At 40.7% G+C, this 18708-nt stretch overlaps 1 long non-coding RNA gene across 1 annotated transcript; it reads right to left on the bottom strand.

Annotated features, from left to right (window-relative positions):
- Positions 1-1322: 1322 nt before the first annotated feature.
- Positions 1323-10219, bottom strand: LOC136743867 (uncharacterized). The gene is made up of 3 exons (XR_010815858.1): positions 9883-10219; positions 8079-8180; positions 1323-1935 (listed from the first exon to the last, which is right to left on the bottom strand). It is a non-coding gene; the product is annotated as an uncharacterized LOC136743867 (long non-coding RNA).
- Between the last annotated feature and the right edge of the window lie 8489 nt (positions 10220-18708).

Raw genomic sequence — 18708 nt, 5'->3', positions numbered from 1 at the left:
CACAGATTAAAACCTATGCACACAGAATTTAAATAAAAGCTAAAATAATAATAGTGAAAGGTTCCATTAATAAATAAAATCTATGCATCTATGTCTGTGATTTATCATAGAGAATAAAGTCCACCCTACTATTGTCCCCCAACCCCAGGACAGGGCCCGCCTGTGGAGTCACACCAAGCACCTGGGCTTCCCTGGAAGTCTGGGAGCAGCGTAGGGCCAGGGTGTGTGATTGCAGAGGTCCCCCACAGGCCCAAAAGTGGAGGAGGGGGCCTTGTCTCCAGGGCAGGGGAGGAAGAGAGGATAGGTGTGGTGGGCTGGGTGGAGGGGTAATGGGCTTCGCTGGAATTTGTTCTGATGTGTCTTGCCTGTCGTGCTAAGAGGGCATCCTTCATCACTCTCTTTAAAGTTCAGCCAACTGGAAAGATAGCACATACCAGCCTATCACTCGGGTGAGCGTTTGTCTGTGTGTGTGTGCGTGTGTGTGTGTGCACGCGCATGTGTGTTTGTGTGGGAGACAGGTCAAAAAGGGAAGAGGTCATCGCCATGGTGACCTGCCTGCAAGTTTGTATAAATCCTTATAACATTAATAATAATAGTCTTTTCACCAGTTAAGCCTTGAGGGCTTTTACATTTTTTTGAACATGAACATAAACAACATGAAAATAACTTGTGCAGGACAGTTGTCCCAGAGTGTTTTCTACAAATAAGATGAATAGGCAAATGCATCACTATCAATTTACTTGCAATAAAGCAGTGAATCTGCATGTCTGGGTCTATCAGGAAGGGTGTTTCAGATAATGGGGCAAAATAATTGGTTAGTGTTGCTTTTGCAGTATTAAAGCCCTAACCCTAATTCCTCAAGTGGAAAGGGAGGAGATATCAATGAAATGGGGAAAAAAATATATACATATCCTAGAGGGAGCTGATGACTACTTCATCAACCTGCATACCTGAATCTCTGGAGCTGCTCTGGTAATGAAGTGGATTCTCTTTGAACCCCCTCTCAGCCCAAGGGTGCCGTCCCTGGACTCTCCCTCCAAGACACAACCATAATCCATTATTAGACAGCGTGGAATTTGTCTTTTTTTTTCTTTAACCTTCAAAGCCCCATCACTTTCAGCCAGGAAACTCAAACCTTAACCCTGCAGCAGCCTTTGAAACACCCACTTCCCCTCGGGGGTGTGAGGGGGTATTTAAGACAGTCAAAATAATCAGAATGAGAGCAGGATGCACAACACTAATCCCACTCGCCCCTCCAGTCCTCTCCTACACCCAGCCACCCCACCCACCCACCTCCAGTTGCTCACCGTGACAATGGTAAGACTCAGAGATGTGACAACACGCTCCCCAGCCATTACCAAGCACAACGAAAGAGATGACTGTGTAGCTTGTTTAGTTCAAAGTCACCAGTTGCCAGAAACGGTTGCCCCTTTGTGCTCTCCTCTTAACTGTCATCTTTGAGATCTGTAATTGAATGCTATAATTATCCTTTCTGTGTGACTGACAGTGCTGTCTGGAGATTGTGGCTTCCAGGAAACAAGACATTTTACAGTCTTATTGTGTCTGCCAGTCACAGTGTAGACCAGAGGATGAGACAGGGACACAGAGGGCAGGAGGTGACCCCACATAAACCTGAATCTAGGGAGTCCCAAAGCTTTCCACACCAGGCAGTATTTTCTGACATTTCATGTTTTAATTCATTTAATAAGCTTTCAAAATCTCTCTCTATTATTTTTGTTATGCAAGGTTGTGTGTATTTTCACCGAGTGTTTTTAAAAGTTGTTTGCCACCCAGTTACCGTGGTCCTTTACTCCAGATTAGAAGCAGTGGAGAGTGACGGCAAGAACCTTGACAAAGGATCCCAATGTTTCCGTTACAGCCAGCTATCTGCACTTGTTTGTTGTCACTCCGTTCTCTTGTAATCCTTTGTTTTGCCTTCAAATAAAAAGAGAAAGCACATGTTGAATGTTGAGGATCGGTACGGCACAGGACCCTGCAGGACAGTTTCATGCATCACTGCCACTGGAGCTGGAGAAATGATCTTCGGTTACATGTTTTGAAAGATAATATTTTTCAGGCTTATCTGTGTTGGTCGTTCTGCCCATGCACTATGTCAGATAGCACCACTTAATACTCCAAACATGTCTCCTATGCTGTTGGTCATCACCTTTGAAATCCAAAAGAAAATGTAGAAGCATGTATTTTTAACAGTGGGCTTTTTATAAATGTTCAATGAATATATAATAAGTTGATGCAGTCTCAGTTTAGATATAGTGTTTCACTTGGGGACATGAATTTACAGAGCCAAATTTGAGAGAGTGTGTCGTGGGGCGGGAGTAACATGTAGAAGTAGTTCCGAGTCAAATCTTGAATTTACCGGGGCCTTATTTAATCCCCCTCCCTGCTTTTGGTATAATTCCAGAACGGTCACAGTTAACTAATTTTGAAATCTGTGAGTGCTGATAACAGGATCACCGCTCTTGTGAGCGAGTCCACTGTTCAGTGCACTCTAAGTCTGACATCATCTTCTCGCCACGCAACCCCTGTCAAGTGTACGGTTACTGTTTTGACACGGAGGCCTAATTATAGATCTAAATGATTGATCACCAGGATTTAGCGGGAGAATAGATGAAGCCCTCTTTTCCCGTCGTCGGGGCAATTGCCAGCCTCGATGAAGACTGAGAAGAATATGTTTATGGCCCATAAGTCAGGGTATCTGGAGAGAGATTAGGTTTTGGACAGCTGTAATTGGGTCGGCGGGCTTTTTTTTCGTTACAAAACATCCAGAGGGGGAGGGCAACACAGGTGTTGTGAGGTGTCTGCTGCCCATTGTCTGCCCTAATCCCTCTATTTTGCAGCTGAAGCCTCCATAATAAGTCCTTCCTAAGCCATCCTTTGTAACCTGAAGGAGGGAGCTATTGGTAGCAATCCATCCACTTTTAAAAATTGCAATAATTTGACTGTAATTGCTCCGAGTCCACCACATCCGCAGCCACATGGCAGCAGTGGCCGGGGAAGGTATTTCTTCTGAGATGAAACCCAAACTCAGGTTCACTTTGAGACTCTTGGTTGGGACGTGTTACTGTGTCTCAGACGGGGGTACGTCTGGCTGTTCTGTCTGGCCCAGTGCGTGTTCTTGTTGGAAAGGCCTGGATTACGGTGTTCTGCGGTAGTGAAACACATTGCGGATGCGGGTGTGTTGTGTGGATATCAACGGCTTGCTGGTCCTGTCTCTGAAAAAATAAAACCACAAATGCGAAACTGTGCGGTGGGATAGGAGGGTGAGGCCGAGGGCGATGGCATATTCTCTCAAGTAGCAAAAAGAGAGTCCGGTTTGGGGGGCTTCGTTTCCATTCAATGTTTTGTTTTTCAAGTTTGAGAAACTGCAGCACCCCCCCTCTCTCCGTCCACCCTCACTGCCTGACATTAGGAATGGAGACAATCGCTGGGCTCTTCCTCTGTGGGGCCAGACCGGGCTTAACCCCAATCTTCTCCATCTGCTCGCCGCACATGGCCATTGCAGCTGAAGGGCCCAGCTGCGGCCGCCATTGATCTCGGGTGAGAGATAGATAAATTGGAGGGGAAATGGCATAATTGACTCGGCTCTCGCTGCTGGAATGCAAATAGCTCTCTGCGGCACTCGGATGTAAAGGGCCAGTCTTCTGCAGTTTGGAGGTTCAATTATTCCTCGTCGGTCTGAAGTGGCCTTGACCCCGAATGGTTGAGAGCATGCTCACATTATGACGATTTTCCAGCTTTTCTTTCTTTTTCTTTTCTTTTCTTGAGTCAATCTCAAGTCTCAGCCTTATTAGAACCTATACCTTACAGGATTGTCAAAGGCTTTGACTTCTCTTAGCCTGGCTCTACCTCGGCAGCCATGAGTGTGTGGGAGCGTTGTGAAGTCTTGGCCTGTTGCGCATGTGCAGTGTGTCATTCAAGGGGTTTTAATCACACCAACAAAACCCTCAGCAGTTCCCTTTCTGATACCTATGTGTACTGTTTCTATGTGTATCCTACCGGTCAAAAGTTTTAGAACACCCCCATTTTTCCAGTTTTTATTGAAATTTAAGCAGTTCAAGTCCAGTGAATAACCTGAAATGGTACAAAGGTAAGCAGTAAACTACCAGAGGTTAAAAAAGTTACCAAAAACTGAAAAATAATGTACATTTCAGAGTTATATACTGTGTTACTACACCCTCTTAAGCATTATTTGGCAGTGTTACATGCAGCTCCTGTGCATAGAGGTTTCACTGTATTCCTACAATGAGCACACCGTTTGAAAGCTTATTCTCTTTTTGCTTTTCATTCTCAAACACATCCTATTCACAGTTTCCGTGTCGCCCGCCATCATTCAGAACCCGGGGGGTCACAGATCGATCAGATTTCTTTGCAAATAGGCTTGTTTTGTTCAGAACAACCTAACAATTAATGCAGTATATATACTCTACGGGTGTGTATTGCTTCTACCAAAACGTGGTCTTGTTTTGATCAGTAGACTGTCTGGTTCCAGAATATGTCATGATTGTCAATATTTTCTGAGATTTTATATTAATACTCAGACCAAGTATCCTGCCACCCCCCCATTTCAGAATGTGGAGGGGGGGAAGGGGGGCGTAAAAGCAGGTAGGGTATAAAAAACTAATTTTTCATATCAGAGAATGCTTCACATCGTTAGAAAGCTGAAAGTCTCAGCTTTCATGAAATAGCAGAGAATGGGCTGAGCATTTATATCACAAAGATGGTGTGTATGCTGTCATCTGATTCTCTCCTGCACCGGTTGGACAATTACTGAAATGAGCCGCTTTGATTATTGTTAACTGATTTCAGCACCAGAGGCTAGAGAGAGAAAAATAATGAGCAATTTCCACCTTTGTTTTCATTCGTCCATGACATCTGCACTGGCTTCTTGCAGCAGTTCTGTGAATGTTCTGCAGTTACTGACGGAGAAACACCTGGGGCTGTCTGCTGTAGTTTTTCGTCTTCCTTTTTTTTTTTTAGGCGGGTGGCAGTTCTTTCCCAGGAGGATTCCTCACATTATCACTGTTTGTTTCCACTGTCTCCCAGATGATCCCATGGAGGATGCCCCTGAAACATCTGGACATACAGAGGTGGTGAGAGCCTGGCTGTCTCTTGGTTGGCTATCCCCTCCTCCCTGGCACTGGGAGTAAAGTTCAAAGGGTACAGGCAGCTCTGTTCTTCTTGGAGATGTGCTTACAGAGCTCCACCAGACTGCAGGTAAGGAAATTCTCATAAGTGTGTTGTTCAGTGTCTCCAGAATCCCTGTTCTGAGTCACAGAGACACCCGTGCTTGTCTGACAGCAGATGGGCAGTAAGGAGTCACTCTTTAACGAAGTGGCGTGCAGCCCTGTAGTCAAACACAGTCCTCCTGCATCCTAACATTTCCTGTGAGTCATCTCTGAGATTAGCTTTGGGCCACAACTAACAGAAGAAAAGGTTTTCTTTATAGGGGAAATGACCCACAGTCAGTGCCTGATGAAAACAAACAACCTGTCAACAGATATCGAGGTGAAGTGCTTCATCCAAACTCACACGGTTATGGTTCAGTTTGTCAGGTTTGTTATGATCCATTATATTTAGGTGATCCACAAGGAGATGACCAAAACATAGCATTGGCATCTGAGCATCCCAGGAATGGCCAAATATCTTTTTCAAGTGATGCCTGAATCTTATAAAGTATGAGAGCTAATAAAAATAGTTTGTGTTATTGTTGGACAATATTTTTGTCAAATACTTAAAAAAAATTAGGGACTTTCAGCTTAGTAGGTTCTTTTTAACCATTTTCCTTTGTGATGTTTTGATAGAGGTCATATTTTTCCACCGACAGAACACACCGGTGTTGGGGAAGATTTTTTGTTTGCCATGTGTCCCCAAAACAATTGCTGCACCTCTGAACTGGCAGACATGGACCCTGAAGGACTACAACTGAGAACAAGATAAAGGGAGGGAGACCTACTAAAGTAGACTAAATATACCAACGTGACCAGGGTAACGCTATGACTGTCAGGAACTGTGCACCCCCAACAGGGCTACAATCCAGTTTGCCAAAATAAACACACAATGCTTGTAGGGCTTGTTTCTCACTGAGGTGTGCTGCTAGGTTCTTGGTTCACCTGAGAAATATGTGAATGTATCCCATTTTGCTTTGATGTTATTTGCAGGTAGCTCTGCCGTCCCCATCAATCTTATTGCCTGCCCATGGAGGCTTTGAGTCTGCCTAGCTGTGCCTTGGCTTCAATCAGATGCCTGAGTAGAAACACAGATTTAAGGTGGACCTCTGGGGGAAGCCTGTGTGAAACCCTCAGCAGTACACCCTCAGCCCTCAGCCAAGCCTAATAACAGGAAAAGCAGCATAAAGGTATCTTACTCCTTCTCCATGGAAAGTCATTAATTCCCCTTCTTCTAATGTATAATTTAATTCCAACTATATATATATATATATATATATATATAAAGTAAGTGGGGGGGAAAAGATAATTAGCCTCATAAATCATTCTTTTCGTAACGAATAAACCTGTTGTTTTACAAGTTTTTTCGGCCCTTTCTTGTGACCCGTGTGCTTTTACCATGTAACCGAACGCAGTCATGGGGAGTTGCAGCCAGACTGTGAAGGCACCCTTTCTCAGGGTGTTTTGTTCAGTTTTCTTTTTTTTTTTTTCCTTTTTCTTTTTGTGTGTGTTCATAATACTTGTTACCATTCTGCTGGGTTTCCACTAACATCTAGCATAATGTAGCAGAGCTTGGGGCAGCTTTTTTTTTTCTTTTTCCCAGACAAAAAACATAAAATTCATTGCAATACAATACAATGCAGTACACAGAAAACTTTCATTGGGGGTATGTCACAATATACAAGCCTTCAGCCTTCAGAGATATCTGACATTGTCCACTGGAAAAATGATCTTACCTGCTAGCCCGCTATCAAACATAACACTGTCTACCACTGTGACTGTGATCTTGACAACAAACACACAAATAAACACCCCTCCACCCATCCCCCCGGCTCTCAGCCTTGTACACACACCTACACCTCTCCTGCATTCTTGACGGTTGAGATTAGGACATTGCTGTGTAGAGTGTGCCCCAGTGCCTGCTGGGCCGTACCCAGCCTGCAAGCGCTTGTTCTGAGATGGCAGAGCGCTGTGTCTGCAGGGCGGGGGTAGGAGGCTTCGGCGAGGTTCAAAGATGAGACGAGCGGAATTGCTGCCTTTGAAGTTTTTGGCAGTCTCAGACAGCAGCAGACAATCTGTCGCTTAGCAGAACTGCGGCAACCAATCCCCACCCTCCCTCGCGCCCTCCTGCCTTGCCGCCCTCTCACTGTTCTCCTCCCGAGCTCTGTCTGTGTGACAACTTCTTTAATATGACAAGGTTAAACACCTGGAGCACTCGGACACAATGGTTTTATGGGACCAGGGGTTAAAGGGTTAGCATTTAAGACTGTTCCCATTGTTGGTTTATTTTAGTATTTTAATTTAATTTTAATGTTTGCTTTACTTTAAACAGAAAGAAAGTAAAAAGCAGAATTCAGTGGTATTTGTTTCAAGACCAGCTGTTGTTTATCTCTGTTATCACCGTGAATATGTTATGGAACAGGCTACATATATATCCAACTAGTTTTAGGGTTTGTTTGTTTTCATAGGAAATTTAAGCAAATAAATGTAAGGTTTTAGATCAATTGTTATGCTCTTCTTATCATGGATTGCATAATGTTGATGGTTCTGTGATTCTCAGGTTGTGTCCGGTGTTTTCACAAGACAGACAGCAACCCCCCCCTCAATCAGCGATTAAAAAAATAGGTTTATTTTTCCTAACAGTTTGTGTGTGCCATGCCTGACATTCATATATGAGGAGGTTGATGTACATGTTGTAGAAGTTCACATTTTCTATAGTTTTTGCCTATAGAGTGTCTCTGGGAGTTTAAATGGCACTGTGTGGACAACCAGCGCCTTATGCTTGGTCTATGTTGTCTTCTTTTTTTTTTACCTGGAGCACAAAGCACCTCTGGGCTCCAGCAGCAGGTTTCATATGCTCATGGTGGCTGCATTACTCTCAGTATTACTCACCAGTTACTCACACTCTTGTCAGGCAACGTTGTAAGCGATCGATGGCACGCGATCGATGGCAGGGCCGTTCTGACACACTGTGACTCCCACCTTGGATGTGTGCTGTAAACAAGATGACAGGGTAGAGTAAAGTGTGTAAAGTATCTGAATGATTGAATGGATGAATAGGGGGAAGGCCGATGCTCGTGGTATAAATATCGGTGTTCTGCCAATGCCTGACACAGACCCTTTCGCATCTCCTCCGTCTCCTGTTTGCTGTTGTGAGGTATTATATACATGCCCTTGTTCTTAAGGAGTTTGTTTGCTTGTGAGAAATGCATTTTGACAGTGTGCAGTTTTATTCATAACCAGCGATATCCTGCACCGCTGATATAAATTCCAGGCTGGCATGAATGAGGTGATTTATTACTTAGTCTTTCCAGGGAGCATATGGTAAAATACAGTAGGGCTGTTTGCATGTAAGATTGGTACAAATGTTTAGTTAAATAATGACTCGAAAATAAGAATCACAAATTTCAGGCAACGTGTTCGCTTTTAATTATTAATTGTTGTGTTTATATAATTGTACAACCACAATAATGCCACAATGATGTAAGCTACTGTGTAGAGAATAAAGCTCTAATTCCTTCATTAATTCATGATGAAATCTTTTTTTCTGGCTTGAAAAGCAGCCAATCGGACTCAGTATCTTCTACTAGTATCTTTAAGTGAATCCCCTTGCCACGTTAAGCCCAACCTAATGCCATAAGGAGAATGATTTGAAACCCCTTATTGTGCAGTGTTTTTCTGTGACATGCATCTGACACGCTTCACTGTCCTCAGAACCTGAGCTCCCCGGTTATTTAATCGGCGCCCTGAACAGGCAGCGGGCTTCAGCAGTCATTGTTCCCAGCTCCTGTTCACAAAGGAACTAAACACTTTACAGAGCTGGGCTTAAAGTCAGGAACCGAACCTGATCTGGGTTAATTGTTGTGCTTAAACAGCTGTAAAGAGCAGTGTCCTTCCCTCAGGGTGAGGGTGGTTGTAGCAGCGGTGGGAGATCAAGGTCAGACCTTTGCTTTTTTATAGAACGCTATAATGGTCGGTGTGGGGCTAACTCCACACTCCTGTCTCCTGCAGCGTCGTCCTGGACAATAGGGAAGAGCTTCCCAAGACCAGACTAAAGACGGGACTTCCAGTCATACCACAGTTGAACTTTTGTTGTTACAATGGCCATTCCAACTCCTCTCAGTTGACAGTTTTTTTGTATTAGATTAGACACTTTGAAAAACGCTTTTGACAGTGTTTGTTAGCATGATCCTCTGGTGTGACCACAGTCTAAAACAATAGTTTAAGCTATACACATAAATCCATGAACTAGTTCTGGGTTGTTGTTGTTTTTTTGTTTGTTTTTTATAAATTTGCCTCTTTCTCATGCTTCTTGTATTTTCATTGTTACTGTCCTGTCAGCAAACATCTTCAAACAGGGAGCATGTCAATGTGAATGAAAAACATGTGAATGTTTTTGCAATATCATGGGCAACCAGCACTTGAATTTGAATATGTTCAGCAGGTTATGTCTGCTTTATCCTCCTGGTTAAGTGTATAACACGAGGATCGCAGCACTGGGGTGAATAGGATTACAGGCAATGACATGTAGATCTTAAACTTCCATTAAAAGGAACCCTTTAGTTAACACACTGGGAACCTGAACCTATTGCTAATGTAAAGCATGTACACAACCACAGCAGCAGCAACAGTGCAGTATTCAGGCATAGGCTGTGTTACCTGAAGGGCAGGTAACTCCAGCCTTTTAATCCCTCACCTAGGTAAACCAGTCCGTTCAGAGCTGCCACTGCGCGGCCTCCCCAGGCCTCTGTTGACGCTCCTCTCCTTTGTCTCTCTGTTTCTTCCCGCTCTCCTCGGGATTACTTGGTCGCCAGGAATTTGCATTTTTGCCTCTGCTCGGCGCGGTGTGTCGCGGCACAAGGAGAGGAACAGGTTGGGCCACCGCATGTAGGATGTGTGTTTTTTCATCATTATTTTGATCGTGCACACGCAAGCCTCTCTTCAGGGTGCTGGCGTCAGGGAACACGATCTTTCAGAGGGTTAAGAGAGTTCTTAACTGCTGCAACGGAGTGAAACACGAAGCCCAAGTTTCCCTCTTGCTCTCTTTTGTTTCAAATGCGGGGGACAAACAAAAAGTGAAAAAAAAAACAGCAGGGTCAATAAAATATGTACCTATTTTTTCCAAGTTCTTTTTTTGTGTGTGTGTGATAGATGTAGGTTAACAGTAGTCTAATCCCAGTCACCTCATTTACACACAATCTTCACTTTTAAAATGTTATTTCTGTACACGGCATTTCCCTTTACTTGTACCTTTTTCTTTGTGCATGTGTCTGCTACATTTCTGTATTTAGAATCTCCCAGGCAATGACTATTCTGCTGCATACCTTTCCATTACAGCACTGTCGCTAACACAGTTTCGAGTGCTGTACACCACAGCTTTGTTTTATCAAACATCAGGGCCATAGTGAAGAACAGGAGCACTGACACCTTGGCTAAGAGGGGATCCAGGCCCAGGGACTGCTGTCCCTCTGTGGGCACTGCCTGCCCACGTCCACAGTAAATAAGAGCTTCAGAAATATCAAAGAGCCAATTCATGGATTCGCAGGAGGGCTACAAACGCAACCGAGGCACATCTGAAACTACTTTCACAGGAAATAGCCAGGGATCTACCAGCCGCCTCCCCAACCCCCGGCCTTCTCCCACAATTCTCTGTTGTTTTGAAGTCAGGACTAATTATTGGACTGAAAGGAGGTGGTTAAAACATTAGGTGTGTGAGAACTGTTCAGTCCCAGTCCTTCTGAAAAGGTGCACTTTGGCTCGTGACAGAGCCTGGGTCTAGGCTGTCAATAAGGGCACAGAGGTTGGGTTTTATTTTTCCCCCCAGCTGGTCACATTCCCTAGAATAAAGAGCAAGCAGAGGAGACTGGCTGAATACGAGCTGCCAGCAGGCTGTGAGGGTACAGAGTGGCTCAGGCCGGCCCCAGAAAAGAAACAAGCAAGTTTATTTCGATCTTGAATCCCTCCGCAGAGGGAATTCATGTCCCTAAAAAGGAGGGGATGCTTTCTGACTCACAGGTCACATGGAGATTATAATGGACGGAGGACCTTTCTTTTTCCAAGCCAATCAGCATGCAGTTTTCCCCGCTATTGACATTTAATCTCTGAACGAGCCATTTCCTATTATTCAACAGCTGCTGCGCCACCCTGATGCCTTTCGGTGTGTTAGAAAATAGGCAGCAGAAGGTTTGGGGATGATGCCAGAATCACAGCACTGGTGACCCAAGATGAACTGGTTTAGGATTGCTATACAACCCAGTCACTAACCACGGAAAGATTTCCAAATATGTCCCATGAGATGCTTTAGGCCTCTGCAACACCCAGCTCTTGATTTAAGCCAGATCTGTATTTTATTTTTTTTCTACTATTTTGGCACAGTGTAAATTTAGAGTGGAATTTTTGTGTGTATGTTTTTGTTTTGTTTTTATTTTATCTCCCCCCCCCCTTTCTTCCCCATGTTTGAATCCCAGGGTGTGAGAAAACAGTGGGCTCCTATAAACACAGAGGGTCGCCCTTCTCAGACTCAAATTCTTTCCTCATGCAGAGTTGCAGTCAGAGCAATCCAGCCTGATGCCATGCACATTATAAACTGCTGCTCTACTCGAGGCCAAAGTGACACTCAGCTCACATCACGCATATTACAGTGCATATTATGTGTGTATATATATATATATTTAATTTATTTTGTCATGGGAACTCATTTTTGTCTTGTTCACTGAAGAGCATTTTGTTGTTGTTTCTAGTGTATTGGTATGGGAGCATGCTGTGTCAAAGGCTCTGCAGATACAGATTCATTAATGTTCTCAGTCTCCCTATTGCATCAGTATGTTAAGTGGACAGTCATTTCAATATTCCCACACCTAGAGCCACTCAATCATATTGGAGATTAGTACAATTAGCATTGGCCTCTGTGCCGCTGATCTTCTTCTGATGTGGGTGACAGGCCAATTTCCCCTCATCATCCCTGCAAAGTGATCACAAATGAGGCTGGATGTGTTGTCAGACCACAGGATTACAGCCCTTCCTTTTTTCTTTCTTTTTTTTCCTTTTCTCATTATCTTTGTTTTTCATTTGAAAGAGAATTCCCAGAGAACCTAGAGAACCTAGTTCTGCAAGCGGTAACTCATCTTCCACTACTTTAAGGATGGTGAACTTGCTTCTCCAGGACCTCTGATCTCCTTCAGCTCAGACAAAAAGGGAGTTCTGACTGGAGCCAGGACTTTAGTCCACAACCTGAATACATGTTAAATCCCACTGATTTGCCACATACTACAGGCTGATTCAGATCAATGATGTGACTTCTTTACATACGTTTTTCATTAAGTGATTTAGTTATACAATCAGAACTAAAAAGAAACAACCACAACCTCCACCTCACTGTAAAGTACAGTTTGTTCCAGGTTTATAAGAAACACAGTGAAAAGAAAATGCAATTGCGCTTTTCCCTTCATTCACCCTCCATCTGTGATAATTGTGTATGACTGTGAAGGAGTATTTTACTAATTAACGCAAGTAAAGCGTTCCCAATAAAAATGATCATTGCCACTGAGAGTCAAACTGAACTCCTTGAAGTGACACTAGATTATCTGTATTGTCCTAAATGAGCTGCAACCTTTGAGGTACCGAGTATTGCCTTTTGGTATTTCCAAAAAATTAAAAATACTTAGGTTTGGACAATTTTTTGGACAGAATGCTGCCACTGTGCTCCTGCTGTTCCGACTGTATCTCAGACCCTTAACAGGCATCAAAACTCTTCGATACAAATCAGCTCAGTTTTAGGCACGGTTGGGAACAGATCTGGAGCAACACGCCTTTTTCTGAGATCCTATTTTAGTATGACATCATCAGTAAAGATCTGAGTCCATAGTTATTTTTTGTCAGGAAACTGTTTAACACACAAACAACCATTCTTATATCTGATACCAGTTTATTCTGGAGTCTGCTTTGAAACATCATCAGGGTGTGTAAAGGCAATCATCTGGTCTCCAGTGGGCAGGGAAGTGGGCTGTGTGTGAAGTGGGTTCTTTGGAGGAGATTTTGGGAGGGTCAGGTGGTCTTGTTCCCTTTTAAATCGGGTTACAAATTAACACGTTCCAGACCTCCTATAATGAACTGTGGAAGAGTGTGTTTGTTTTTGTTTTTTCCCCTCATCTCCAAGCACAAATAACTCTGGTGCTGTCCTGCTGCTCTGCTCTGGGGGAGGATGAATGTGGGGTGATGTAGTGAATGCGGAAAGGATTGAGCAGAATATCAACCTTTTATTTTTACGATCTAAAATAAAAGTCAATAATATGAATAGAATGTGCACTAACATAAGGGTGTGCCATTTAGATGCTGTGGGCATGATCGATGCTGCACATCTCGCTTCTATTCCTTTAATGTATCACAACCCCAGAAACAGGAGCAGTCCCATTGATGTACTAAACACTAGACTAGGTGTCAGATCCCAAACAGATATACACAACTGCCCGGGAACTCGTTGAGCCAGTATCACAGAGCTTTTAACCTCAGTATGTTTGGGGCTCAACCCAGATGATCTCTGTCTGCATTCACAGCAAAGCAGTAAGGTTAGTGGTTAGTTTTAAGAGCTGGGATTACTAGCCTTTTATAATGGAAATTTTCAAATAAATATCTGGCACCTAGGGAAATGAGCAGGAGAGAATATGGCTAGACATGGCAAAGACATTTAGCAGCAGTCTTAAAGCCCTCCAACTGTGCAATCTGGCTCAGCCTTCAATCGAGATTACTGTCCAATGAAGACCCCTCACACTGAGTGTTGGTTTGACTCCCCCGAAGTTTATAAATCCGTCAAAGTACGTACTGTATTGAAGTCTCTTGGGACAAACAAACACATAAAAAAGGAAAAACAACCAAAAAACATTCAAAACATTCATTAAATACAGAAGCAAATAGTGTTTTAATGCAGCTTTATCTGCTGTAGGAAAAAATGAAGAATAGTCTACATTTGAGCTTATCTGAGAAATCTGGTAGGAAAAGCGTAGTTAAGAGACCACAAAAGTAATTAGGGCCCACAATACATGAAGACCAATCACGGCCGATTAAGAAAAGATTTCTATCTGAACTTTGGGGGAATTTTAAGTGCAGGCTTCTATTCTGAGGAATTCCTGCCATGAATGTCTCTTTTGTAAAGAAAACATTGGGTCCAGCTAAAATGGTCGTTTCATAAATAAATACAAAATTAAAACAAAAAGCTTACAAAAAAGTCTTTTAGCAATTGAATCAAATGGAAATATTTAAACCCTGGCAAAGCATTGGCAATTGCTTGTTTGTTTTTACTTTGTTTCTTGGTTACTTAGGTTATCAATGACCAAAGTAATTTAAAACAAAAGCAAAAACCCTTAAGTTATTTAATTTTTTATTGTACTTTTAATATTATTTTTGTATTATTATATTTACTAATACAAATTTAAATAAAAAGCTATATGTGGCAGATATTAGTAGTATTTTGTTACTTTTTTCTCTCTTGCTCATATATATATGTATTACCACTCTTAGAACTATTATGTTCAATTTAACATATATTGTATATCTGTTCAAGCACAATACAACTTTGGAAAATACACACTGTTGTGTTAAAAAGGTACATTATTGTGTTGTAAATTGTAACACAAAGTTGTGTTGTGTTGTGTTGTAACAACACATTAGATTATGTGTGTGTGCGTGTGTATAAAGTCATTTTTTGTCAAAAACAATTTTCTGTAAAGGACAAATATATAGTAAGACAAATTCTATGTATTTTGCAACACAGTCTGATCAGTTGAGTTGTATTTTTAACTTCCTACTTCAGTGGGCTTCGCAGATTCATTTAGATTCATTTTGGTAAATTGTTTTTAAATTGGAAATGCAGTGGATGAAACACATTGAAACTCAAGTCATCACAGCCCATATGAATGGTTTTAAAGTCGAAAAATGCAGGATAGTGAGACTATGCGACTTGTTCTAGTGTTATATTGGGAGAATTAAACGGAGATTGCCACCGTGATTTTAACGAGTTCGTTTCGTTAGGTGTATACATACGAGTAGAAAAGTACTTAGAAAAGCACAAAAAGGATTTACAATCCACTCTTTTAATTACATTAAATCCTCTTCCCATGTATAATAGAAATTTAATTGGTTTCTCGTTCTTTCCCTGGGGATAGAGATTACTGGGTAGGTAGATTAATCTGAAGGTAACCTCCCAAATGTCTTCTGATGCACAGATTTGGGGAATTAGGTGGTCTGTAGGAATTTGGAATGTGACCAACCTGCAGCCCCGCGTCGACGTCGTTTGACGCTGCATTCCAAGTGATTCAGTAGTTTTTCTGTTTCCATTTGATTGTTTATATTTACTGGGAAGCAAAAACAAACAAACAAAATATATATTAGAATAAACGAACAGGTGTCGTCAGCAATTCAATGCAACTCTAACGGGAGCTCTCTATACACTTGCTGTGCCCATCCAAAGTGATCAATATAGGCAGTTACACCAATTTACAAATTACCACGAATAGGATTATTTATTTGTTTGATTATTATAGTGATGCACTCGTAAAGGACAGTGCATTTCTGACGTGGGAATATAAGACTACTGAAGTGGAAAGGCAAAATGTTCTTATTGACTTTTTTTTATTTTGTTGTCCATTGTTGTATTTTATATGCATCGAAACCGTGTCTCATTTTATGCAAACAATAGAAAACGCGTAAGATCCTATTTGTCGCAGACTGTTGTTTATATATATATATATGCAACTATAAGATATATTTTCATTAATATTTTATTTTATTTGGAAAACGTTAACTTCTCTTTTTATTTACATATTCGTTTTTATGCAAAGGTATTTTGATTTTTTTTTTTAACGTAGTAAAGCAACCGTTGCTGGGGGGCTGTATTCTATACGCTTTAAAGCAACAGAGTGCCTGCATATAGAAACAAAAACTAAATCATAGGAACTGTGATTATTTTTATTAGTAGTAGTGTTATTATTATTATTATTATTAGTAGTAGTAGTAGTAGTAGTAGTAGTAGTAGTAGTAGTAGTAGTAGTAGTAGTAGTAGTAGAATAAATGTGTTTCTGACTTTTGGGTACTACCAATTCAGATATCGTCTGTATAAAGCCTAAACTATTTTTCATGAACGGGAATTAAGTACTCTGGTAAATGACTGTGTGTGGTCTCCCTGCTGCAGTACAATTTCAAGTGTTACTTTTCTTCATTTTTAAGTTTCCATAGTTAATGGGTAGAATTACGGGATAATGTAGTTTCTGCAATCCTTAGAGCGATTCCCAATATGCAGCTACATACCGCAGCTATAAACCAGTTACATCTATTATTCAATTATCTTTTCGTCTCTTTGTAAACTTGCCTGATACAGTTTGCAGCTAAAACAAGAAAAGAGACGGGTATAGCGAGCAAAAAATAAAAGATCAATAATGATCAGTAATTTCCCAATCGATTGACCGTATCGTGTCACACCCAGCTTGTCATTTGCCTGGCTTTGCCCAAACTCAGAAATTGCTGGGAGAACAATGCCTCACGTTTTGCTCTTTATTTGTATATGTTACAGAGTGTGATTAAGTTAAACACATATTGGTGATTTTAACACCAAAACTAAATTGGAAGACACACACGCATTGTCAAAATCGTAAAAAGAGTTTACATTAAATGTCTATTATTATCACAGATTGTGTATATAATTTCAGATAATTCGTTTGAGAGTAATAGCCTTTATTCAAACAAAACAACATTATAATGAGTAGATGAAGACCTACTATCCCCTTACTAATTTCTTACAGCGAAAATTGATGTACAGATCACCTTTGCACCTAACGATCGCTGTTGGTATGTGTGCCTCCGAGGTGTCTTTGATGAATATTCATCTACTGTGTTTTTGTGCAATAGCAGGAAAAACTCACACACGCAAAAACATTATTCGCTTGGCAATCGTCCAATGTTTTTTAGGGAAAGCGAGGCAGTATATGTGCTTTTTTATTGTTGCCAATTTGCTCAATTTCAATTGATTTAGGAGCTGTAACTCGGGGTCAATGTATCGATCAGACAATACGATGTCATAACTTTCATGAGACTTCGATACCCAGGTGATTTATAGTTAAGTCGCTGGAGCCATAAAGTAAACTTGTGTTTACGTTATATGCAGGAGCGACGAGTGTCAATCAATATATTTTCATTTTATAATGTCTCCTAAAACAGCTTTATAATATATTTTTAATTTCAGAATCACTCATCATTCTTTATCTGGAAAAAGTAAGAAAGAAAAGAAAGAAAAATAAATTAAGAAAAAATATTTATTTAAATCGGCTACTCCGGAATAAACATTGTTCCCACTGTTTTTTTGTTTTGTTTTGTTTTTTAAAAAAAAAAATATATATATATATATATATATATATATATATATATATATATATATATATATATATATATATGCTACATATGCTTGTAATTTAGTCTTTAAATATCAAATTTAATTGTCATGCAATAAAACGTAATTGATCCCGTTATTATAAGTGAGCCATTTGTATTGATTGATTGGTTTTGTTTTTGTTCTGTGTGTGCGTGTGTGTGTGTGTGTGTGTGTGTGTGTGTGTGTGTGTGTGTGTGTGAAAAATATGTATTTAATGTAATGGAATTCAGCAAATACAAAGCAATTTATATAATTCAAGTTTTTTCTTACCTAGGCCACTACCTACCTACTGGTAATAATACTAATGATAATGATAAATAAAACAGTTGATATTACAATGGTTTCAATGTAAAATAAATAAAATTAACCCAATTACATTCTTAATGTAATAGAAAAATACAGTGTCAAACGTTTTGGTAATGTATTATTCTCAGTAATAACATTTTGTACAGGTTTTACCTGAACTGGTTTGAGCGTTTTAGAGACCTAATACTATGTAAAACTGTAGTCTAAAATTAATAAAACAAAACCAAAAAAGTTTCAAGTGTCCGTCCAACGGCTCCTGATGGCAGTTATTCTCCAGGATTGATTCCAGAATGGACTGCAGTTTTTACTTAAAATACTTATTTTCATGTGTTCGACAAGCATGTGGGGAATAATATAATAATTATTATAATCATTATTATGTTTAAACAGTGTAACAAAAAGCTACACAAAATATCGTGCATTGTGTCAATATTAACACATTTGTTTGCACAATGTCAGCACATAGCTGACGGGTCATAAGAGTGTCACAATGTTTAAAATAGGCTAATCGCTTTTTAAGAACTTAGAATCTCAGAACAGTTGATCTATTTTCTTGTTAAGACACGTCCTGAGTAAAGCAAAGCTGAAGATGATGTAATAATATCCATTTCTTACTTGACGAATGACGTTTTTTAACTAAATGTGAGATTATTAAAAGCTCCGTGTTATTGTTTTTGCCGGTGCTGTTTAGATCAGTTTTGTTATTATAGCAGTAGCAGGCTAGTAAAGTATTACAATGAACGTATGTGTGGATATTGTAATTACAGGACAGTAGCGTATTTGCTGTGATGCATTTGCTGT

The sequence above is a fragment of the Amia ocellicauda genome, chromosome 3 (genome assembly GCF_036373705.1).
Source record: "Amia ocellicauda isolate fAmiCal2 chromosome 3, fAmiCal2.hap1, whole genome shotgun sequence".
In the NCBI taxonomy this organism is placed as follows: Eukaryota; Metazoa; Chordata; class Actinopteri; order Amiiformes; family Amiidae; genus Amia; species Amia ocellicauda.
The sequence above is the reverse complement of the archived record's forward strand: the minus strand, read 5'-3'. Positions and strand labels throughout refer to the sequence as shown.